The following is a 27,208-nucleotide window of genomic DNA, read 5'->3' as shown; positions in this document are numbered from 1 at the left end:
ATTTAATTACGTTTTTTTGCAAATGAATGATGTGAAGATAACCCTGTCACCACTTCTTTTATTTTTGGTTTTCGGAAATCTTTCGATTCGTTAGGTTTTGTTAGTGATCTAGCTTTTTTCTATGGAATTGGATTTTGAGATTTGAACAGCGATAAAGAAAAGCCTTCAAACATACTATTTGTATCATAGTGAATGCAAGACGTGCGTTTCTTCCACAAAAGACAATCAAGGTGTTCCCCAACACCTGTACTAATATTAATTTGGCTCGTTTAATTTTCATAAAGTTTTGACACAATGTTTACCTAGACCATTTTAAACAATTTTGTTGGTTATATAGCAGTTTAACAAACACTTACATTGATCATTTAGAAGCTTAATATTTCCTTAAGAATACAAGGTGATTGAAACGTTTAGGTTGATTTGGCAAAACATTTAGGATTTTTTGGTTCTCAATGCTCTTCAACTTCGGACTTAATTTGGCCTTTTAACATTTTTTCATTTGAGCGTCATTAGTGAGTCTTTTGTAGACGAAACGCGCGTCTGGCGTTGATATAAAATTTCAATCCTGGTATCTATGATGAGTTTTTTTGTTGGATGATTTTTACAGAGTTATCTCCCTGTAGTGTTAGGTATCACCTAAATAAAGCTCAAATAATGAAAAGTTAAAGTATAATCAGGTACGAAGAGTATCGAGGACATTATATTCTGAGAGGTTTAGCCAAAAACAGCTCCACTGCTTAATTCATAATTGTTAAACAAAATGTATATACTATTTTTTATCTATTAAATTATTTATAATTAAACTACTTACTTTTCCTTTAAGTTTCTTCTTCAACTGTTTGTCAACATTCACAAATGTTCTTACAACCCATGCCAACAGTTTACCTTTAAGTTTGACGAACCAATCGATTCAGAACAATTTGCAACTTAAATGTGCGCATGTCTACAAAAAGTCAGATCTTATTAGATTAAAATAAAATATGATGTCGTAGCTATTTAAAGGCTCTTTTTCATCATTTTGGTGCAGAATTCAATGAAATCAAAACCAACATTACTTGGTATTGTCATGTAAGGTTAAGAGATGACAAAATATTTTGTACATTCCAGCATGTTTAAAAAATAAAATTTATACTTTTATAGTTGAATTCTAAGCCGACTGAGAACTTCGAGTGAACCATATCAGAGTAAACCTAAGTACGGGTTGCACAGATGGAAATTCAACTATTGTTTTACAGGAGTTCGTTTTTTTTTATTCATTATATTACTAAATAACAGAAGGTGTATTGATAACTATTATTAACAATATCAACAAATATTTGGTATTCTAAAACTGTTAACAGAAACGCGAACCGTCAATACAAAATTGCCCGAGTAATTGTTTGGTCAATATTTTAATTCTCATTATGATTTTTATTTTTATTTTTATTTTTACTTTTTTATTGGTTGACTTACTTAAGGTAACCTGGAACGTCACGTTTGAAACAGATGCTTTTAGAGTACCAGTCTCCCGATCTTGTCAATAAAATCCGCCTGAAAAGAATACACTTCAATAATATATATTTCCATTCGGAAATTAATTTACATTCTTTGTTCTTGGATGCATCCTTTGTTTATTTATACATTCACATTTTTCGGATTGGCCTTAACTAATTATTGTATTCTTTTGGATAAAAAATAAGTAAATTAACCAGAGGGACATTCAAACTCATAAATCGAAGATAAACTGACAACGTATTGACTGTAAAAGAAAAGTTAAACAAACAAACAAAAGTAAACACAACACAATAAACAAAAGACTAAGCAACACGAACCACATCAAAAACTGGGGCTACAGTAGGGTAAGCAGATCCTGCTCCACATGTGGTACCCGCCGAGTTACTTATATTAGAAAGAACCCAGTAAGAAGTATTTTTCGGTAGGTCACATTCGTGAAAAACAGACAGGATTGTTGTTACTTTATTGGGAACATATTCCCGATAATTGTTAAAAGATTATTCAATAACGTATAACCAATTTGCGATGGCGTCCGTAAAATGTACGAAAGGCCTATTTCAACTTCTCCATGTGTAACTCTTGATTTAATAGCTTAATGGTGAACAGCAACCCTCTATTAAGAAATCATTATAGGAAATACAATAAATATAAGAAGAGGTGGTATAAGTGCCAATGAGACACCCCTCCATCCAAGTCATAATTTGTAAAAGTCAACAATTATACGTCAATATGGAGCCTTGGATCACATCGAACAGCAAGCTATAAAGGGACCAACAAAATTACTAGTGTAAAACAATTCAAACGGGGGAAAAATTTCATGCCTATAATGTTTATGTATTTGACTTTACAAATCAAGGCTTTTAATAGATCAAATGTATATACAATACTGTTTTGATTCCTTGGTCTACAAATTATTTAAGCGAATTACAGGACGATTTGGTCACAGTTTAAAAAAATGAACTTTTGGAATAAATCTGTGGTTCAAATTTTATTGAAGGTCGCCTTAGATGCCATGTATTCTGGCACAAAACAAGAATAAAATTCACACTGTAGAAAAAAAAAACAATGTTATGCCACATTTTGGGTTATTGTTTGTGATTTTGCTTTTTTACCCGCCAGTCAGCTGTTACTCCGAGTCCAATGTTGGATTCCTTGACAGCAATATTGTTCTTCCAATCTCCTTTAATCGATATTTTTGTAATGTTGACATGAGTAATCTTTATACTGATTAATTAGACAAAACAGTTTTGTTAATGGATTACATATGAGTACTTGTTTTTTTACAATGTTAAAAATTTAAACATAATACACATTTCATAAGTACTTTCTACAATTCAATGTTATTATAACTAGTATGTTAACGCTGATTTTAAAATAGTATTTTCAGAGACGTAAAGGTATCAAATGACAATAACAATTTATAAATTGTTAGTGTCAATTTACCTTCCTCGGGAACATTCAAACCAAAAGAATGAAAGACAAATACAAATTCAACCACTGTATCGAGTGCGATTCGATATTCATCCACTCTCTTCAGTTAAATTGTCAAATCAAAAACCGAGACTCGCCTGACCGTTCTAAATATTTAAAATCTATAGCTGTCGAGAGTAGATAAATATCGTATTTCAGAGGAAAGCACTTGACGACAAAATCGAAATTTGACAAATGAAAGACTGAGATTAAACTCACCACACGTTGTTTGAATACAAATAATTTTAAGAGGTCTGACATCTGAGAAAGATGTATGACCAAAGGTTTGACATTATTCAATAAAGCAAAACGACGTTTTATGATTTGAAAAGTATTAAATCATTTTTGAATTGTTGTTGGTTATAATGTTTCAATAATTGTATTGCTTGTTGGTTACTTATCTTATTCAGAAAATAAACATTAGAGTTATCTTACTTTTTGATATACGATCCTCCTTTCAAATCCACATCTTTGACTTTTATAAGTTTGGAGATGTCTTTGCCAGAAATTGCTTTCAAAACATCCGTGGCTGAAAACAACATACAGATTTGATGTATACATACAAAACAAGGGGGAAAATACCGATACTACTAGATCGATGCAATGATCAAAGTGTAGTCAAGGAGAAGATGTACAGTTAAACATTGGTTTGACTGTATGGAAAAACTTATGTGCAAGATAAATGTTGGTTTTGTTATTTGATCATTTGATCTCGTTTTTAAAACTTTAAGAATTTGATAGTCATTACGAAGAACTCAAGAAATCGAGACATAGCTGTTGCGTTTAATTTAAAATTTAAATTAGATAACGTACATTTATTTAAAAAAAAAAACAACATTCAACTAAACACAAAATCATATATATGTTTATAGGTTTGAACGTTGTTTTCATTTTAGACTTGTGTATACATATAAAAATATAACCATCGTGTTATCAACGCTTTTCAATTACAATGAAGGTACATGTGCGAGTAGCATTTTTTTAATGTATCTTTTATAATCACAAAGCATTTTCTTGTAGCATTGCGGTAACTCACCTTGTTTTATTTGCGTTCCTGTGATGGTCTCAAGATTTACATTTGAAATTATTAGAAAACTAATACTTATCAGTGAAAGTGTTACTTTACTCTCCATGATTGCTATCAATGTACTGCAGAACAAGTGATTATGAATTATTTTAAAGTATGCATTGGAAATGACTTTTATTGTTATGAAAGGGCCGTATGGATTTCTAAATAAATGTGGACACATCTGTTGTAGTTAATTTAGGTTGCATTTCTGTATACATAAGCAACGCAATTTCCCATAGGAACTCCCATTACGACTAACGCTATTGTTACTATGACGTTTCGTGTAACAATATATCATAAAAGAAGAAAGTTGATATGCACTACCAGTTTATTCAAAGGTCAAAACACAGAGCTTTGCGGCATATTTTCAAATATGTAAATGCAACGATCTTCTAAAAGTTTATATTCATACTAAACTTCTTCACTCCTCCCTTCACTTTGGATATTTTTTAGAATTTGATTACACCGATACCATGTGTAAATATATTGGTAACATACCAGAAATCTGTCTCTTTGTCTCAATAGTACGTGATACAATTTTATGAGGGATTTCTATGTTTGTTGTTCCACAGTTCATTTCAACGCATTTAATGAAAATACTACTGTATCAATCAGTATGTTTTTTGCAGTGTTCTAAGAAATGATTTTATTTTGTATCCATGTATTATTTGTGAATCATTTTATGTTTAAAAAGGGCGTATTTTCTGTATTAAGTCAATATTTATGAAGACTTTTGACGCCCAAATTTCTATTGCCTAATATACGCAAATGAAAGTTCTGAAAAATATACCAATACAGGAGGACATAAGTGTTTTTTTTTAATCATAGAAAAGCTTTTGATTGACAAATTCTGATTTGTTGTAACCAAAAATTCACTTTTAATATCTGGCATTTTCTCTCTACACAATTTACCCCACCATTACTCATTATGATGAGGACTGGTCATAATTATTTAGTCTTAAGCAATTTGATAGGGTTTAAGTTATTATTAGTTTACTTCAAACTGTTTAGTTTTTTCATACACGTGTAATGATTTAATCAGAAAATGCATCACTTAATACAGTTACTTCAATAACTTTTAAGCTGGCAACTGGACGAATCCATATATATATATATATATATATTATCAATTACAGTATTGTCAGAAAGGTTATAACTTACACTCTTATATTTTCACATCATTTTCCACATATTGAATAAAAAAGTTATTTCTAATAGCCTATTCCGGAGAAAAGAGAATAAATTTACAAATTAGACGTTTTATTCAATTTAACACATATGTTTTGAAAGGAAATGCCAAAATACATTTTAATAAAAGATACGCCTGGTAAAATTATCATTAATTTCAACGAAAAGTAATATTTTTCAATCTGTTTATAATGTTATGATATTAACAATTAATCCCTCATTAGATAGAGTCATAATATGTCTAGTCTGCCATATTTTGGACATCATAATTCAGTACGATTGTGTTGCGTACTATCATTCGTCTGTTTGTCTTACCCTCATTAAGCAATGGCGTTGTCAGTATTTTTCGATCTACGAGTTTGAAGGTCCCTCTGTTATCTTTCGACCCTTTTCTGTTTACAAGTTTCTGTCTTCTTATAGCTAATTGCTATTAATTAGTATTGCAATGTGCATTGTGTTTAAATGTAATATCAGTATTTAGTTCTATTATAATCTTATATCAATCCTATTTCTATCTTATTTATTAGACATAATTCTTCAAACATGACGTCATATTTGTGCTGTTTCAGAAATTCAAATGTCTGCATGACGTAATATTGTGCCTTTTCACCATTTCGTTCGTATGTGACGTCATGGTTAAAACTTTTTGCGTTCAGGCTTGGTTTGTCACTGAGTCGGGCGTGTCTAATGTCTGTGTTGGTCTTCAATGTATTATGTATTCGGGTTTTGTTTTCTGTATTTAGTTAAGACGTCAGTTTTATGATGTAAATCTTTTATATTCATTTGATTAAATTTACTGTTTGCAATAGCATAAATTGTTCTATATAATAAGGATGTTCTTATCACAAGCAGAAAACCCTAGCCGTATTTGGCACAACCTTTTCCAGCTTTTGATCCTCAGAGCTGTACAACGTTGTACCCCACCCCCCTTTTTTGGACTTTCGAACTTTTATATCTGAGCGTCACTGGTAATTCTTGTTTGGACGAGGCGCGTTTTTGACGTAATGAATTTTAAACCTGATGCCTTTTGTTATCTGTTGTTCGTGTGTTTCTAATACGTTCTCCTATTTGTTTGTATTGTGGTCCTGTATTATTATGTTGTCATTTTGATGTTATATTTAACAATGCCATCAAAGTGCGAGGTTTGGCATGCCACAAAACCAGGTTCAACCCACCATTTTTTTCTTTAAAATGTCCTGTACCAAGTCAGGAAAATGGCCATTGTTATATCATAGTTTGTTTCTGTGTGTGTAACATTTTTACGTTGTGTTTCCGTTGTGTCATTTGTTTTCTCCTATATTTGACTGTACTATAAGACGTGTCACGGTACTTTTCTATCCCAAATTCATGTATTTGGTTTTGATTTTATATTGGTTATTCTCATCGGATTTTGTCTAATGCTTAGTCCGTTGCTGTGTGTGTTACATTTTAATGTTGTGTCGTTGTTCCCCTCTAATATTTAATACGTTTCCCTCAGTTTTAGTTTGTACCCCGATTTTGTTTTTTGTCCATAGATTTATGAGTTTTGAACAGCGGTATACTACTGTTGCCTTTATTTATATTTTTCTACCTTTTTTCTTAACCTAAATATTCCTGTTGTACTTTCCATCTGGTGTAAACCAAACAACAATTTTCTACAATATAGCTTATTTTGATGTAAATATACAGGTTCGATTATTCATATGTAAATGAATGATTTTAAATTGCTTTGACAATTACCTTTATCCTCAAAAGTATATTTATATTTTGTAATTTTGTAAATTTTTTCACAGCACGCCTTTAATTAATTTTAAGGGTTAATTTTGTCTCACAAACTCTGAAAGGAACTATATGTTGTGCAAAAACAAAATATCTAACAATATCAATTATCTCTCCAATGTGCACCCTATAGAATTTCAATTTATTGGAAAATGATGTAGTATCATTCTTTCAGGGAAGGCCTTGAATTCACTCCTATAGGTGTTTAAAGTATTAACTAGTTCTAGTGTGACATTAAAAACCTACAAAAAACTGTTCTGAACCAGTGGCTCTTTTCTCAAAAAGTCTCAAAAATTGTAAGGCCTACACATATAAGTATAGCTTACGATCAATTCCTAAATAGTATTTTTACTCGGTGTAAGAAAAAACTTGGATAATAACATAGAGTATGTGCAACACAAGCAAATCCTTTTGATACTTATAATACCTGTAAAAGTCGCAGTCATACCTGCAATTCGACAAATTTAAACCATTATAAACATTCCAGGTAGCTTCAACACAATGTTGGTAAAACATAATTTACAACAACGGTATATTGCTGGGTCTTCCAAGTGCTCCACAAAACCTCTTTCTAAATTATTAACATCTATTTTATCAGCAATCAAAGACGGGTTTCACCGTTATTGGGAAACTACCTATTCTAGAGGGGGCGTGAATCAGATGTGGATACTTAAAAATTCCAAAGGTGTTTAAGAGCACATACAATCTAACTCTCTTTCATCTTGTAACAGTATTAAAACATTTGTCTTTTCTACTCTTTTCACTAGTATTCCACATTCCAAACTAAGAGAAAAATTGAAAGAGTTAGTATTGCTTTGCTTCATAAAAAGAATGGCCAACGTAGATACAAGTATCTTGTCTTAGGGAGGGATAAATCCTACTTTGTAAAGGATCACTCTGATCCAAACAAAAAATTCTCTGAAACTGATATTATCAAGATGCTTGATTTCTTGATTGACAACATATTTGTTACGTTCGGAGAACGTGTTTTTCAACAGACTGTCGGCATTCCAATGGGAACAAACTGTGCCCTCTACTTGCCGACTTGTTCTTTATTATTATGAGGCTGACTTTATGCAGGAACTTCTTAGGAAGAAAGATAAGAAGTAAGCAATATCCATAAACTCTACTTTCCACTATATAGATTATGTTCTTACACTAAATAATTCAAAATTTGGTGACTATGTGGAACGCATCTATCCCATCGAGCTAGAGATAAAGGATACTACTTATACAGTTAAGTCGGCCTCATATCTTGACTCACATCTAGAAATTGACAATGAGGGTCGGTTGAAAACAAAACTTTACGACAAAATAGATGATTTCAGCTTTCCAATTGTGAACTTTCCATTTCTAAGTAGCAACATTCCAGCAGCACCTGCTTACGGGGTATATATCTCCCAATTGATACGATATTCCCGTGCTTGTATTTTCTATCTTGATTTTCTTGATAGAGGGTAGCTGCTCACAAGGAAGCTATTAAACCAAGAGTTATCAAGTGGAAATCATCCCTTCGCAAATTTTACGGACGCCATCAAGAGTTTGTTGACCGTTATGGAATAACCGTTTCACAAATGATATCGGATATGTTCCTTACGTCGTAACTACAATCCCCTTCCCTTTCATGAATGTGACCTACCGAATGAGACTATTTGTCGGATTTGTTATCACATAAGCAACACGACGGGTGCCACATGTGGAGCAGGATCTGCTTACCTTTCCGGAGGACCTGAGATCACCCCTAGTTTTTTGGTGGGGTTCGTGTTGTTTATTCTTTAGTTTTCTATGTTGTGTGTCATGTGTGCTGTTGTTTGGTTTTTTTTTTCATTTTAGCCATGGCGTTGTCAGTTTGTTTTAGATTTATGAGTATGACTGTCCCTTTGGTATCTTTCGTCCCTCTTTTACAACTGGTTGCGTATACGTATTTTTTTTATAAAGATAGTTGTGGACTTACTTTCTAGGCTTAAACGTAGCTCAAAACATGTATCAGAAATGAGTTCTCCTTGTCCTTCAATAGTAACAAAGAGAGAGTATATGGATTATATATCAAGGTTCTTTGAAACTGATTATTTGTCAGAATCATTTACAGTCTCCGGAACAAGTTTGCAATTCCGCTGATTGCAAAAGTTGTCACCTTAATTTTTGGATTTAAGTCAAAATGATATTGGTTCCCTGATATTTGTCCTAAAATTTGTTGGCTCTAGCACCACTGTTGAAAAAGTTATGTCCATTTTTTTCAATAAGATTTTTCCTCAAGGAAAATTGTTTTTATCTCAAGGGAAACAGATTTCCCTTAGGGAATTCGCTGCATAAATATTTCCTTTTAGGAAATTCTATTTCCTTAGAGGAAATTCTATTTCCTTTGAGGAAATTCTTTTTCCTTTGAGGAAATTTGCGGCTTCAAATTTTCCTTTGAGTAAATTCTATTTCCTTTGAGTAAATTCTATTTCCTTTGAGTAAATTCTATTTCCTTTGAGTAAATTTGTAGCTTCAAAATTTCCTTTGAGGGAATACATTTTCCTGTGAGAAAATTTTTGACAAACAATTATCCTTAAGGGAAAATTCAAGACAACACATTTCCTCTAAGGAAATCATTGTTCTTCAAATTTCCTCTAAGGAAATTTCTGAACATCAAATTTCCCTTTAGGAAATGTTTTCCCCTATTTTTCATTTATGAAAATTTCATAACAGCACAAACAGTATAAATTTAATTTTTCCTAGACTGAATTATTGATACAAAAGATAATTAAAACTTTAATACAAATGTTCACGGTGAGTATTAAACATACACAAACAAAAGGCTGACTATTTAACATGTTTAAGACAATACAATAATAAACAAAACGCGATGAATGTCATACCATTTGTGATGTTATTAATATTGTTCTCATATTTGCAGATTAAATAAAATAAACACTTTTCATTTTAATTTAACTTGTCTTGTTTCAGCTGATGTGTACAATTATTCGACCCCCTACATAACAGTTCAGTACATAAACAATTCCATCCACAAGCCATCTTCCTTCAATTGGTTGAATAAATTTTGGCAACTTGTTCTTCAAACATCTTCTCTGTATATTTGATGTGATGGAGCCATGTACAATGAATGGATAAAGCAGGTGTTTATTTTCGACAACAAACATGACAAAGATACCTTTTTTTCTCTTAATTTTTCCATAATCCATCAGTGAATATGTAGGTTGTTTACTTGAACATACCTATATTCGAAAGTTTTAGAAGTCAATCTATTGTGTTTCTTAAATAGTCTATCATTTATTTCAGAACGGCTGCAGCTGTCACACCTGCTCACAGACTATAAACCATCTTTAGATTTTTAAGACAGAAGAATTCTAAAACGTCTAACAACAACACTCTTGTCCTTGTGTGAGATAAAAGCAATATTCCCTGTTACTGCAAACTTGTTTGTCTTATTTGGAAAATTACCTGTCTTGAAGAGAATTTCTTTAGAATTGATTGTTGTGTTAATTTGTGGTAAGCATGTTTATTACATTAGAACAGAACAAGTAGTTCATGTCCTAAAATGAAATACTTTACTGTCCTCTCCTTGTTTGTCATATTTATGATGTTCATAAATGAAGACATTCATTTTGTAAGTAGTATAATACAGTTAATTCCACCTTATGTAATAATGCTGTATTTTGATTGGATGAGAAACATGGTATTTTTCACCAATTCTATATATTGAGATTTTCTTTTCTCTGCCGGGGTATTTGCCATTAGGGAATTCCATGTGCCGGGGTATTTGCTAGCAAATACCATGGCAGATGGGAAATACCCTAGCAAATACCATGGCAGAATGGGAATACCATGTCTAAAAATAACTCAATGAATTATTTCTATTCTGATATGACAAATTCATGGTCATTCTAAATATATGGTTCCAGATGAAATATTTAGGATAAAAAGTATCATTATTGAATTTGGAGCGAATGACGTAAACATTTTGGGAATGACGTCATAAATAAAACTCAACGGAAACGAATTGTCAACCGGTCACATAAAATTGGAATCCACTTGAATTACGCTTCACTGACACTGATGAACAAAGTGAAGTAGTCAGCCGAGAACCAGCTTATTATCATAAAAAGGGAGATATATATATACAGTCAGTGACTGTACATAAAAAAAATGATAAGAAATGATTATACAGTCAATGCAATTTGACTGCGCAAAAGAGCACAGCTACAGTGTATACAAAAATTATACATTAAAGTCGAAATTTCATATGATACCTGATTATAATAAACTTTCTGAGGTGGAACATTCGGTGGAATTAAACAATTATATCATGCTTACAAGAGGTATTTGCCAAAAATACCGGTTTCGAGGTAATCAAATTTCCCTCGCCTAACGGCTCTGGAAATTTGTACCTCTCAACCGGTATTTTTGGCATGGCGTCCGTAAAATTTACGAAGGGATGATTTCAACTTCACCATCATGATAGGAAATGCAAGCACGGGAATATCGTATCAATTGGGAGATATATACCCCGTATGTAGGTGCTGCTGGAATGTTGCTACTTAGAAATGGAAAGTTCACAACTGAAAAGCTGAAATCATCTCTTTTGTCGTTAAGTTTTGTTTTCAACCGACCCTCATTGTCAATTTCTATATGTAAGTCAAGATATGAGGCCGACTTAACTGTATCTGTAGTATCCTTTATCTCTAGTTTGATGGGATAGATGCGTTCCACATAGTCACCAAATTTTGAATTATTTAGTGAAAGAACATCATCTATATAGCGGAAAGTAGATTTAAAGGATATTGCTAACTTCGTATCTTTCTTCCTAAGAAGTTCCTGCATGACGTCAGCCTCATGATAATAAAGAAACAAGTCGGCAAGTAGATGAGCACAGTTTGTTCCCATTAGAATGCCGACAGTCTGTTGAATAACACGTCCTCCGAACGTAACTAATATGTTGTCAATCAAGAAATCAAGCATCTTGATAATATCAGTTTCAGAGAATTTTTTGTTTGAATCAGAGTGATCCTTTACAAAGTAGGATGTATCCCTCCCTAAGACAAGATACTTGTATATACGTTCAAAGTTGGAACAGCATTCATTAAGGATAAACAATAAGCTGAAATATAAGAAGATATGGTATGATTGCCAATGAGACAACTATCCACAAAAGACCAAAATGACACAGACATTAACAACTATAGGTCATCGTACGGCCTTCAACACTGAGCAAAGCCCATACTGTATAGTCAGCTATAACAGGCCCCGATAAGACAATGTAAAAAAATTCAAACGAGAAAACTAACGGCCTTATTTATGTAAAAATGAACGAAAAACAAATATGTAACACATAAACAAACGACAACCACTGAATTACAGGCTCCTGACTTGGGACAGGCAGATACATACATAATATGGCGAGGTTAAACATGCTAGCGGGATCCCAACCCTCTCCTAACCTGGGACAGTGGTATGACAATACAACATAAGAACGAACTATAAAAATCAGTTGAAAAAGGCTTAACTCATCAGATGGACAAAAAATACAAGTGGACACGGCCCGGTACTTATACATCCCGACACAAAAAGACACAATGAACAGATCTGAGAGTACTCGCACTTATCTGACAGCTAGTTCAAAGCCACTAACAACTAATTAAAAAATCATGCAACTAAGACTAAACTTTCAATCTGTACACATCCAACATCCAATGGATTTAATGTAAAGACGTCATAAACAGCCAGAGAAAAACATGACCTTGTGCAATGCCAAGTTACATGTATCGACAGATTGTAGATCCATGAATATGTATATGCATATAACATACTAGTAATATTTAGTTAGCTTTTAATTTACTGATAACAAAATTAATATTTGTACCAATAAAAACAATGTTTTTTTATGTATTTTATGTTAAAAATGGCAAAAAAAGACTGACTCCGATTTTTACCTTATATTGTTTAGGTATTTTTCAGGTCTCAAATCGAAAGAAAAAGAAATGTAGAATAGGCTTAAACTTTGGTAAATTACCTTTTACTAGCTATTGAAGTCTTTAATAAAAAGAAATAAGGGTGTTATGGGGCAAAATATATTACCCTGTTTTGTAAGGAAATTAACACGGAGTGTGACTATCTGACACAAATTCCAAAACCTCACCTTAGTACATCCTTAATTACTGAATTAGTTATTATATTTTTGTACAGTCTGACTTCAAAATTCTATTGTTATAGGCTCCTTTTTAGAATGCAAAGACTAATTGACATATGAGCTCTATCAAATTAAACGAATAATTGACCTATAATGGTTTACTTTTTTAAAATTGTTATTTGAATGGAGAGTTGTCTCATTGGCACTCACAACACATCTTCCTATATCTAAGTACATTTTCACCGAGTTGACATCCTTAGCTTTAATATATTCATGCAATTAATACATTTAATTGTCTTTCGAATGACAAAAAATTACATTCATGACACAAAATCCATTAAAAAACATAGACAAACGACATCAATAGAATATTAAACTATCTCAATGTAAGTTAAGGCAATTGAAAAAACCAAATATAAAATAAATCAACCACTATTTTGTTATCCACCGATATGTAAGTCAAACTATGATTATCTTATACATATTTAAGGATCATTTCCTCACAGACTGATGTTCCTCGCTTTCACTCAAATTATCACATGGCTTTCAAACATACCAAAACTGATATCCTCATTACATCAACTCTTAAAAAAATAATCAACAATGCATTGACTTGGTAAAATATATCAGCATTGGGTGTTTATTTTTTTTCTAGACGTCATTGTATTAACCATCGAGATTACACGTGAAGACTGCCAACAGTCACATAATCCAATATTAACACAAATATAAATATGATAAATAGATAACGACCACGTTTAAATTGATTATTTTGGGTCTGTTTGATTCCATTGTTTTAACTGATGTGTATATTGATCATAGGTTTTACCGGTATGAGAATGATTTTTAGGGGATCGAATTAAAAAAAAACAGATTTTGTTTATCTCGGTTTCACTTTGAATGTTAAATTCATTTTCTTTTTTTTAATATATGCGTAATTTATCTCAAGCTGCGTTGTTAAATCGAAGGTCATATGAATGAGGTTTCAATGAGGTCAAATTATTCACTTACAACTGCCTGCTAAAAGCGAATTATAATTTCACTATTTCATTTTCATCATTGATTTTTTTCTTATGTCTCGTATGCAATGCCTCTTTATCATTCCTGATCAGCAATTCAGCAGTTATCACAGAATGACGTCTCCAATTATTGCTAGACTTTCCTCAATTATAAATTTACATGTGATTTCATGTAACAGTTTGCATCAACCTTGATTATAACACAGTTATTATAGTTTCGCCAGCATACTGGAGATAATTTCACACTAATTTGAACAAAAATCATTTCTTTATTGACATCTATGGTTTGTGTACATTAATTTACTTCTTTTTGGTTTCCCTTGAAGGCGACAAGTCGAGTTAAAACTAGGACATTTATTCTCTACAATTTTAAAAATGAACCTGGCTATATTCCAAATATTTTTGGTTTAATCATTTTTTTTATTTTTCAAGACATTGCGGATTTTCAAATTTGCCTAGATCATACATTAGAATACCGTTTATTTTATTATATTTTTTTTTTTATTTTCCTATTGAAACTGTTGGTTTTATTATATATTTCGAATTATAAAATTGGTTTACATCAAACATACTGACAAAGCTTATATATATTTTAAAACATTAAAATTTTCAATTATTATCTTTATATAATGTATAAATTACATGATTTCGAAGATGTTTTTTTTTAATATTGAAAGTCTTAATTAACATGATTTAATCAATTTAATTTAAATGATAAATGTTATTGCAGGTTGTACTTGACTTAGTGGAGCTCGGTTGTAGTCCTGTCATGTAATATTGTCATTTTAATGTTATATTTAACATTGCCATTAAAGCAGGAGGTTTGGCATGCCACAAAACCAGGTTCAACCAACCATTTTGTTCTTAAAATGTCTTGTACCAAGTGTGGAAAATGGCCATTGTTATATTATAGTTCGTTTCTGTGCGTGTTACATTTTATTGTTGTGTTTCTGTTGTGTCATAGTTCTCTTCTTATGTTTGATGTGTTTTCCTCAGTTTTAGTTTGTACCCGAATATGTTTTGTATATCTCAATCGATTTATGAATTTCGAACAGCGGTATTCTAATGTGCCTTTATTTTCTCAGTTTTGTAAATGTTAAAATGTTCACTTTCTATATACCAATTTGCACCTTCATTTGGTATATGTTCACTTGAGAATTTCCTACAAAACACTGAATATATAGTGAGCGAGATAAACCTCTTAATGAAATATTTTTTTTTGATGCTAACAATTATCACAATTGTATCAACCTTATAACTTTTACAAAACGAATTTTGTACCCGAAAACACAAATAAAATATCAGACTGAGCAGAAAAAGTACTTGAAAACATTATAAATTGAATAGGTAACATTGTTGAATTTACTTTCAATCAAAAAATAGGCACAAAGAGGGACGAAAGATACCAAAGGGACAGTCAAACTCATAAATCTAAAACAAACTGACAACGCCATGGCTAAAAAAGAAAAAGACAAACAAACAACAGCACACATGACACAACATAGACAACTAAAGAATAAACAGCACGAACCCCACCAAAAACTAGGGGTGATCTCAGGTGCTCCGGAAGGGCAAGCAGATCCTGCTCCACATGTGGCAACCGTCGTGTTGCTTATGTGATAACAAAATCCACAACAGTATATGCTTTATACCTTTTAGCGTTTAAAGTTACTACTTACCTACTATAGATTTTCTCCAAATCAAGTAATAAATAAAAATTAGTTAAATGATGTTAAATTGTTTTTTTAGGGGGTGCGACCAAAAAATTAAACGTCATTGACGATTTCGTTGACATTATACAGCAAAATATCGATTAAATATAATCCATTTTGCAAAAATGCATATGGTTGTAAAATAAATTATTTGGCAAAACGTTACCTTAATTTTTAAAACAATCCAAAATCATCAGGTAAAAGGTAAAGTCACTAAATACACTGAACGCTGAGGAATATTCAAAACGGAAAGTCCCTAATCAAATGGCAAAATCAAACAAATGGACAATAACTGTCATATTCCTGACTTTGAACAGGCATTTTCAAATGTAGAAAAATTCGATTCTTGATAAAAACTATCAATTACGACATTTTTATGACTTCTTAGTGATATTAAAAGTGACATTTCAACACTTAATGATCAGACGTATATCAACCTGTTAAAATACAGTTTAGCATGACTCCAATCAATGACTGTCCTTTTTTGTGTCTTACCAGGTCAAACATTGGGTCTTGTCGTTCCAACTCCTTTATAATGATCCTGAATATGCATGAAATACTTGCAATCGAGCGCAAAGTAAACAAAAATGACCCATTACGTAGTATATATCAATATAAATGTGCAGATATCTTTTAATAATGATTAAGATTAAAACACAATATTGACTGCCATGCCCATATTTTGGACATTTTGATCTTTTTGGGTCTGTTAGAGTTGTTCAATCATTGTTGTCAATATAATGGCATATATGCGACTGTCATAAGACAATACCAATCAAAACCAAAGAGTAAACCAACCTCATCAAACCAAAAGACATTTACATCAACAGTTACAAATAATAAATAAGAAACAACACGAACTCCGGGAGTGAAATCAGGTACTCCAGAAGGAAAAGCAGTTCCGGCACCGTATACGGCACCCGTCTAGTTATTTCTTTGTTCAGTTCGGTAATGATGGATATTTATTATGACTGAAGAAGAATATCACATATGATTTCTGACACACTTTTGTCATAATGGCCAATCAACTCATGATGGCGACCGTAACATTTCTTGAGTGATGACCTTATTTGCATTGATTCATAACCCTGTCTTAGCAACTTTTAAGAAAGCAGTATTTCTCGTTCAACAAATTCAACGTACTTTAAGTTAGCTCTAGAGTAACGTATCAACTTAACTGCATGACAGAGAGATTAACCATGACGGTTCATCCTTTATAAATTTTGAATTATCTTGGCACATGACACAAGAAAATATATCTATTTTTTTTATTTTGTGATCTTAAACTTTTCAAAACATAGCGGATTGTGATGAACAATAGAACATCATCCTATATATTGATGGCCATGAAGGTAGGAACATTAAGTCTGAACTGATGGATTAAGAATATCCCATTTGGACTGATACTGTATTTCTTTACATTGGGTTGTGTTAATTGTATTTAAAAAATCAATCGTAAATAAATGTCAGAAGTGATTATTTGATTTTTTTACCACATATTGAGTCATGCAACTTTATCAACACTTAAAAGCAATGTACACGTGGACATTTGGATTTTCCATTAGGTTTCAATAGGACACCAAACATTGTCTTGGCTCCTAAAACATGTAAATGTACTGCTTAATTCACAAACCACATACCTTATGAACAAATAGACATGCTCAAATACCAAGGGATCGAACGGTGGTCTATAATTGCTTACATTCACTTCAATTGAAGTCTGTAAGATAGTTGTCTCATTGTCATTCATAGCACATAACCATATTTTGTATGGTCAATTAAGGTTAAACACATTGTACATCTTTAAAAGTACATATGACTGCCGTGGAAAAAGTTCAATGGCGCGAAACCGCGTTTAGAAGAATTATTTCAATGTATGAACAAAAAAGAAATGTTAAATGCTAATACATTTCCTTGCAGTATTTAAATTTTATAATTTAGCAAGTAATTTGACAGGAAATTGAAAAAACGTTAAGGTAAATTATGCAATTAAGAGTACACATGTTTAATATAAAAAGACAAAATATCAAAATCGAAAAAAAAATACAAGTATGTGTTAGAAAACGACCATACAGTACCACGATTGGAAGAAAGACTAAATAACACAAACGACAGTTCGAAACCATTTCACAGAAAATAAGGTTCATGCAACACAAATACTTGTGTCAACTACTGAAGTATAATTTTTGTTCTCTCGAAGGGTATGCAGTTTTGATGCAATAACTGCTCTAACAGAGCTAAGAGGGACAATGAATAAAATAAGATGAAATTTTTGATTACGCTATCATTAGTCAATTGATTGATTTAAGGTCTGCGTTTCTAAGCGCAAAAGCGACTTTCAAACACATAAGTCGAAAATAAACTGACCTCAACATTACTAAAAATGAAATAGACCAACAGACCTACAAGAGCACATAAATCACAACGTAGAAAAATAATGACTATGAGCCTCTCCGAAAACGGACGGAAAGATCTCTGGTGGTCTGGAAAGTAAGCAGACCTTGTTTATCATGTGACAACTGTCGTTATGTCCCGTATAAATTTATCCTCAAAGTTTGATAATTTTGTTATTTCATTTGTTAAACAGTGTTGATTATTTTTTTTTACCTCAGAACAAACAGACAAACAAATAATAGTGCGCAAGACACAACATAGAAAAAGAAAGACTAAGCAGCACGAGCCTCAACAAATTCTGGGGTTGATCTCAGGTGCCCCGGATGGTTAAAATGATTCTGCTCCATATGTGGCGACTGTTAGAACAAGAGACTCACAACACTAACAGTCGGACTCGAGTTTTAATGTCTTTTTTATTTCTTTTCTCTATGTTGTACGAAAATAGGAATTGTCTTTGTGTTTCTTTGAGTGTCTTTTTTTTTAATTTTTCTACTATTCCTACGATACCTTCTTATTCCGTTTTGGATTTGTACTAATGAACAAAACTATGCACAGACTCGATTGTATAATAATTTGTCAAAATGCACTTCATGTACAATATAAACGGTTGATGTACTTAATTATTTTATATTGATGAAAATCTACTGTGGCAAAAACATTTCCTTGTAGTATTTAAATTTTATAATTTAACGAGTCATTTCAATGGAATTAATTAAGGTGAATTATGTAATTAAAAGTACACCTGTTTAATATAAAAAGAAAAAATACCCAAAAAAATAGAAAATAAACTATGTTAGAAGTAGACCATAAATGATTAAAGAAAGACAAAATAACACACAAAACAGTTCGAAACCATTTCACAGAAAATAATGATCGTGCACAACACATTACATACTCGTGTCAACCATTGGAGTATAATTATGGTTCTCTCGAAATTGATAAGGTTTTGACACAGGAACTGGTCCAACAGAGCTACGAAGGACAATGAATAAAATGAGATACTTATCATTCGTCAATTGACTGATAAAATGTCTGTGTTTCTAAGCTCAATAGCGATATATGTTCGAGGTCGCCGATATTTAGTTATACTCTACAAGACAAGCGGACTGATTTGTTATAAAACCGATTTTGTTATATTATGACTGAGAAATTTTGGAATTTTTGGTCCTCAATGCTCTTCAACTTTGTACTTCTTTGCCTTTCTTATCTGAGCTTCACTGGGGAGTCTTATGTAGACGAAACGCGCGTCTGGTGCATTGAATTATAATCTTGGTACCATAATAACTATTTACACCACTGGGTCGATGCCACTGCTGGTGGAAGGTTTCATCCCGAGGTTGTCACCAGCCCAGTAGACAGCAATCCGGTATTGACATGAATATCAATTTTAAGGTCATTTTTATAAATTTCCTGTTACAAAACTTGTTTTTTTTCAAAAACTAAGGATTTTCTTATCCCATAATTAGATTACCTTAGCCGTATTTGGCAATCCTTTTTGAAAGTTTTGGTTCTCAATGCTCTTCAACTTTGTACTTGGTTGGCTTTATAACTATTTTGATCTGAGCGTCCCTGATGAGTCTTATGTAGACGAAACGCGCGTCTGGCGTATTAAATTATAATCCTGGTACCTTTGATAATAATTTATCGCGAGGTGTGATTCATGGATCGTCCAAGGGTAAGAGAGTGGTGATGCCTACAAACTAGTTTAAAACTGTCACCTTGTTCATATATCTGTTCGGAGTCTCTTTCCTCTAAGAGTTGATGTGTTTCCTTCGGTTTTGGTTTCCGACCCGAATTTGTACAGTTTAATCGATTGAACAGCTGTATCCTACTATTGCCTTTATATACTTTAGATCTGTAATTTTATATATAAGATGTACAGGATCGGAAATAAACTTTTTTTCTAAAACCAGTTCTTTGCGTAATACGGGTTATGTTAAATTGAGGTCTGGAGCGGAAATGTCAGTAACCGCTAATAGTCCTTTGTTAGTTTGTGTATCATTGTCATTTTGCTTAGTTTCTTTTGTTGTCTTTTTTTACTTTGAACTCAGACTTCTTTTAAATTGAGTTCTAAGTGCGTATTGTTGTGTGTTTTTTTCTACCTTGGGTAAAGGTTCATGGTGGGGTTGAAACCACATATGGTATGTTTAACCCTGCCACTTATTTGCGTCTGTCCCAAGTCAGGAGCCTCTGGCCTTTGTTAGTCTTGAGTGTTTTTTAATCTTAGTTCGTTTGTGTGTTTTTGGAGTTTAGTATGGCGTCCATTATCAATGAATTAGTACACATTTTTGTTTAGGAGACAGCCGAGTCATACCTCCGGGAACAGGATTTTCTCGCTGCGTTTTAAACCAATGTGTGGCCTTCGTCTGGTTTCTGCTATTTGGTGGGGTTGTTGTCTTTGTTACACATTCTCCATTTCTATTGTTAATTTTAACACTTCAATAAAACAATTTCTATTATTTTCCTTATGTTAATAAGTAGCTTTTCAATTGTGAACTTTCCATTTCTAAGTAGCAATATTCCAGCAGCACCTCATGCATACGGGGTAAATATCTCCCAATTGATACGATATTCCCGTGCCTGCATTTCCTATCAATATTTTCTTGATAGAGGGTTGATGCTCACAAGGAAGCTATTAAACAAAGAGTTCCAATTGGTGAAGTTGAAATCATCCCGTTGATAATTTTACGGACGCCATCACGAGTTGGTTGGCCGTAATGGAATAACCGTCTCACAAATGATATCGGAAATGTTCCTTCCGTTTCATGAATGTAACCTACCGAATTATACTATTTACCAGATTTGTTATAACATAAGCAACATGACGGGTGCCACATGTGGAGCAGGGACTGCTTACCCTTCCAGAACACCTGAGATCACTTTAGTTTTTAAATGGGGTTCGTGTTGCTTATTCTTAAGTTTTCTATGTTGTGTACTATTGTTTGTCTGTTTGTCTTTTTCAATTTTAGCTTCGGCGTTGTCGGTTTATTTTCGATTTATGAGTTTGACTGTCCCTTTGGTATCTTTCGTCCTTCTTTTATAATGTAGCTTTGTATGTACTATACATTTCTCAAATGTAGTGAAATATAAAATAATTTTATTGTAATAATTATCAATACATAATAATAAGGCTTAACATCAATTTGAAAGTGGAATCCATCGATTTAATGAAAGCATTGACCATATCACATGCTTGTAAACATGTACAGGAGAAAATGCAAACCATTTTATTTAATAAATCAATGGTTTTTAATGTTATGCTGAAAGAAGCATTAATCTTTCGCAAATGTCTTCAACATTTTGGTAATATATAGCAAACGAAGTTATTACACTACAATATATACAAAAGATTTGCAGTAAAATCAATGCATTTACAGTACAGAATGTTACAATCCTATGGTACTCTGATCAATACAAAAACATAAACTTCTGCTGAACTTCTATTGGATTTGACTATCAAAAATGTAGGTTAGGTAAGGGCCGAATTTGGCCTCAAATTTCAAGTTCATTTGACGAAAGATTGTAGACACCTTTTAAACACTTAAGTGTCTATTTCAGTTGATTCAATAAGTTTATGTGAAAGATTTTAACTGATTTACTGATCATGCTGATTAAAAACGCACCGATTCTAGGTTAAATTTATGAAAAATCTATCAAATATGCCAAAAAATGTCACTTTTCTGATGGTTTTGTCAAAAATAGAAATGGCCGCATCCGCGTTCATTCACAACCTTTATATATGTTATGTATAATCATTTAATACAACTTACATTTCAATATTAAGAATGAGCACGAATGCGGCCACTTTCATTTAAGACGGAAACTGTCTAAAATTTAACTAAAATGCTAAAATTGTGAAGATTTCAGTAATTTAGCATGACTTAATGATGCTAGCACCCGATATATGTGCATGTTATTGTAAAAAAAACAGCCCATATTTATGTAGCAGAAGCATAGTACTTTCCAATGAATAACTAAAAGTTTACATCTTAACAATTTTGTTAAACTGCTATATTTTGGGTCAAAAACGAGGGCCTACTGAACCTACTCCTTTGTCAACATCCATAATAAAGTTGTCTAGCTAAATTATCAAAATGTAAAATTTGTAGGGCACAAGAGTATAAACTATATCTCTGGACATTTATTAACGCTAAAAACAATTCAAACTCTACTTAATCAAATTACAGTGGCATTTAAAGGGCTTTATTTCATTTTGAAGATCGCATTGTTGCAGAATAAAATGTAAATTTCAATGTTTATCGCAGCTTCGGATCATAAGAGCCATATTAAGATCACATGACATATACACGTGATGTATCACTGTAAAGTATTGATTGAAAACCACTTGATTTAAGTTTACAACATAATTATTTCCACATTCTAGGAAAGGTGTATTATTATAGACAGGATAGTTTAAGATTGATGCTACTTGGAGTAAATCATGTCATGGTCACCTAAAATATTTGACTTCTATACATCAGTAGAATAAAACAGTTTCAACAATTGCTAAGGTCAATCATAGTGTCATGTGTTATGTTTCGTGTGGAATAAAACATATTTTAATATCAAATGACACATGTATAGGATAGTCAGTAATAGAGAATGCAGCTAATACAAACATGTAAGGTCGAATCAATAAAACTCTGGCTGTGACAATAAAAAAAAAAGACAAACAGCAATAGTTCTATTTTGTCATAAGTTTACTCAATGCATATTGAAAAAGTAGAAAAAAGTATTTTTCTATTGAAATACGAATACCATTTGTATATAAGTTACATGATTGGTCTAATTAAAAACTAATTGCTTAATAAACATTGATTTCAATTAACCTTGAACTGTTCGAAATACTTAGGTTTTTTATCCATGAATAAATAATCTAAGTATTTGATTTTAATTTTTAATTTTTGGAAACGAAACAACGCGGGTGGCGGGTGAACAGCTATTCTCTCTCCAATTGCACAAATCTAAATATAAATGCTAAAAAAAACAATTAAGTAAAGTTAACGTTTACTTGAAACTTACAATGTACAATTCAAAAATAGAAATATTGAATAATTTGCAATAAATACGTGTTATATATTGTCGTTTCATTTTCAATAAGTATAATTCTATCCATGTAATTACAAAAAAAAACATTGCGTGTTCGTACCATTAGATGATTTATAAAGTACATACAAGACAGTACGTGAGCTTTTTCTTATTTGTTTATATTTGACAAAGTTCTCTTATCTTAAAAACCATAATCAGCACAGCAAACACTTTAAAATAGTAATCCTTGCTTGATGGGATTGCAACTTTTTATTCTGTTGAATAAAAAGTGAAGTTATAGAAGATAAACTTTTTAGTGATTGTTTATTTCAATAATTGTATTTTTAAACCTGTCTATTGGACACGTTTCAATAGAAATTCTTGTAAATTTCAAAGTATATAATTTGGAACGACTGATGTGTTTTGTGTCCAACGGGAATACCTAATTTCTTGTAAGAAAATTATCCCACAATGTGTATCTTCTACAACTGTACTAAAGCGCATGTCATGCATTACATGTAACTTTACAAAATAAAATCATCCTTCAGTTTCGAAAATGTTTGAGATGATGGATTTTGTCATTCATATAGTTAAAATGTCCTTAGTCCTTTAACAGAGACTGGACGATGCTAATATAGATAACATATCAATGCGTTTTATTTTTTTAAATACAAAAGTATTGTATTAATTAACTATTGTATCACATCTCCAGCGCCATGAAATGTATTTCAATCAAATTAACTATCTATCTCCCCATCCACCCAATCCCCGTGTTAATTAACCTATTCAATCTTTACCACTATATATACTCATTATTTCTCTTACATACTTTTCTATTAAAGAATTTGTGATAGAATAATAGAACGGACTTACAAATAGCAACAATCAAATGTTTTAAATCAGCTCGAAAGTTACAATAGTACAATGTCAGGGGATAATGTTATGATTTTGATTTTCACATAATAATATTTTGTAGGTTAAAACGCAGGGCATATTTTAGTTACATTTAACATTTATTCTGCATTTTAATATTTTTATATTTGAATACAAAAATGAACTATTTCAGTATGGGAACGACGTTGTGTTTGTGTGTGTTCATGCTGATGCTAGGCTTAGAGAAGTTAATTACAATGAAGCCCCTTTACTACGCAACGAAATTAATGAAGAGTTAAGTCATTTGTAGAAAGGCTTTATTATAAAGCCAAGTGTAATACTGTATTAATACTACCAATTTTGGGGTGTTTGATTGTTAGCCTGAATAGTGTACCAACTCTGTATCAATTATTCCAGTTATGTAAATTGTTGTAATTCTCGTAATATGCAGTAACACTCCTGCAAATGAGTGTTGTCACTTGAGTTGCGCAGGATGCATAAATTCGCAGTCATCTTTTATCGGATTTAAACGTTTAATTCAATGGGTATATGTGGTAGAGAGTAATGATCTGAAAAATAAATCTGATTTGTTTTTTTAGATAAAGAGCATGACATCATACTAAGATACGTATATTGTTGAGCCTCTTAATCTTGTTTAGCCGTTCTTTTCGATTGTTGTTTCATGTGTGCTTTTATTCACAAGAAGCTTTTTGATCCAGTTTGCTTAAGTGTTTGTGGATGATTTTGATAAATAAATACACATTTTGCATTTTTTGTTTAGATTTCAATGATCAAAACTTCATCATAAACTAGTTTGTAAAAGAGGGGTACAATCTAATTCATAGATAGAAAATAATTTGACAACACTATGGTTAATAAAAAGACAGACAGACAAACAAATAATGGTACACAAGACAAAACATAGAAAACTAACAGATCAGCAACACGAATTCCACCAAAAACTGGAGATGATATCGGGTGGTCCGGAAGAGTAAGTTAAATTAAAGTTTAATAAAAGTGATCTTAGAATAATAATATTTTTTGTAAATAACTAGATAAATACAAAGTATTTCTATTTTATATCTTAAACTTAAACTTATAAACGCATTAAAAAATTTAATGACGCTAAAAAATATTCTTTTTAATATTTGATCGTAAAGCACAACGTAGACTAAATTGACGGAGAAATGACAGAAGTTTTAATTGTTTTTCTAATCATTTTTCAGTGGTCATAATTTGAGTAAAGACAATTACATTTTGTTTTCATTGTGTACTCTTATACCACGCATATTTGGGTGTACAATGTATTTATATGGACTCACAAACATTTTTAACCCTGTCACATTTTATAGCTATCGTATAAACTTTCTGTTTTGAATATTGCTCGGAGTTTACTTTTTATGTACATTGTCCTAGCTATGAGCTAGTATAGTGATTGTCGTAGATCCTTGTTATATTTATATATATAAAAAAAATTCTAGTTAAAGATTTAAACATTTTCTATCTGGGGCCTTTTAGGATTTGTGCACTATTGAAAGTTGTACAGAGAGTCATCATTGCTTAACTATCATTTTATTTTAACTGGTCGTTAGTTGACTTATTGGCAATCACATCTGTTGATTGTTTTGTTTATAAATATGACTTTTTGGTTACCTTTGCCTGATCAATTTCGTTTTTATATGAATATTTCAAAAAGTTCTAACATTTATTTGTGATTACTGAATCAGACAGATGGAAAATGTTTTGCTGTATATATATTCGTGAAAAAAAGGATACCACTTTTTCGTGATCTTGAAATATCGAATAGTGCAAACTAGAAGTTGTCATTTCAAAAATCATAGAATGCGTACCAATATTCAAATTTCTAGTTTAAAAGCTAGCTAAACCTCTCTCATATATAAGAGTAGCATCAAAGTTCACTGTATAGACAACGATGTGTGAACAAAACAAATAGACATAATAGATAAAAGTGGCAAAATTATGACAAAAAAACTCCAACTAAAAACAAGGAGTGATGTCAGATACTCGTTTTAAAAGTCTGTGTGTGTTTAATATTTTTAAAAATCAAATAGAAACAAATAAAGGCAAAAGTAGTATACAGCTGTTTGAACATCATCAATCGATTGAGAGAAAATAGATTAGGGTTACAAACTAAAACCGCGGGAAACACATCAACATTGAAAGGGAAAAAGACTGATAAGTTTTATGCCTTCCAAAACAACACAAATCACCCCTTTTCAGAGTAATCAATGCTGAATAACAAACAATCTGGATAGACCTTTTGAATTATTTTCAAGATTGTTAAATATTTCCAAATGACAGGGGATGTGAATGACCCCTGATGACGTACTCTTTAAATCATTCAATTCAAGGTGACAATTTTAAGAAGAAAGTTGAGATATGAAGGGAAAATATCTAAATCATTTCCCATCTATCAAAAAAAAGAAGAACAGATACATAATCCATGGCGGCTCATCCATACCTTATTTCCATTTGTTTCTACACCCGATACAAGACACAAAAAGTGTATTGATGACTTATTTCAATAAATAGCTTCACACTATATTTTATTGCATGTGTTTGTTATTAATGATATCGTTTTAAAATCAATTGACTCAACGAATTTTCTATAGTGTTTGACCGCAAAAAATATTTAGATAAAACATAAAGGTTAAATTATTAAAGGTAATTATTGTTTTAACCTGAAGTAATTCATGTAGTTTCATGTTCAGTATCATTTACAGTTCACACGCTATATGACCATTTGTGATTTTCAATAGGTTTCTGTTTTATACCAAGCTGTTTGTCGGCTCTTAACTAGCAACAAATGCACGAACGATATACATTATGCACATATAGACATTCTCAATTATCAGGGGATCATACGGTTGTCTATAATTGCTTACACCAACTTGTTTAAATATTGTTGGATAGATTTCTCACTGGCTATTATACCTAATCGACTGATTTTTGTACATACAATTTAGGTCTAAAAGAGGAACGAAAGATACCAGAGTGACAGTCAAACTCATAAATCGAAAACAAACTGACACAACTATGGCTAAAAATGAAA

The sequence above is a fragment of the Mytilus galloprovincialis genome, chromosome 5, assembly GCF_965363235.1.
Source record: "Mytilus galloprovincialis chromosome 5, xbMytGall1.hap1.1, whole genome shotgun sequence".
In the NCBI taxonomy this organism is placed as follows: Eukaryota; Metazoa; Mollusca; class Bivalvia; order Mytilida; family Mytilidae; genus Mytilus; species Mytilus galloprovincialis.
Note: the sequence above shows the minus strand (reverse complement) of the source record.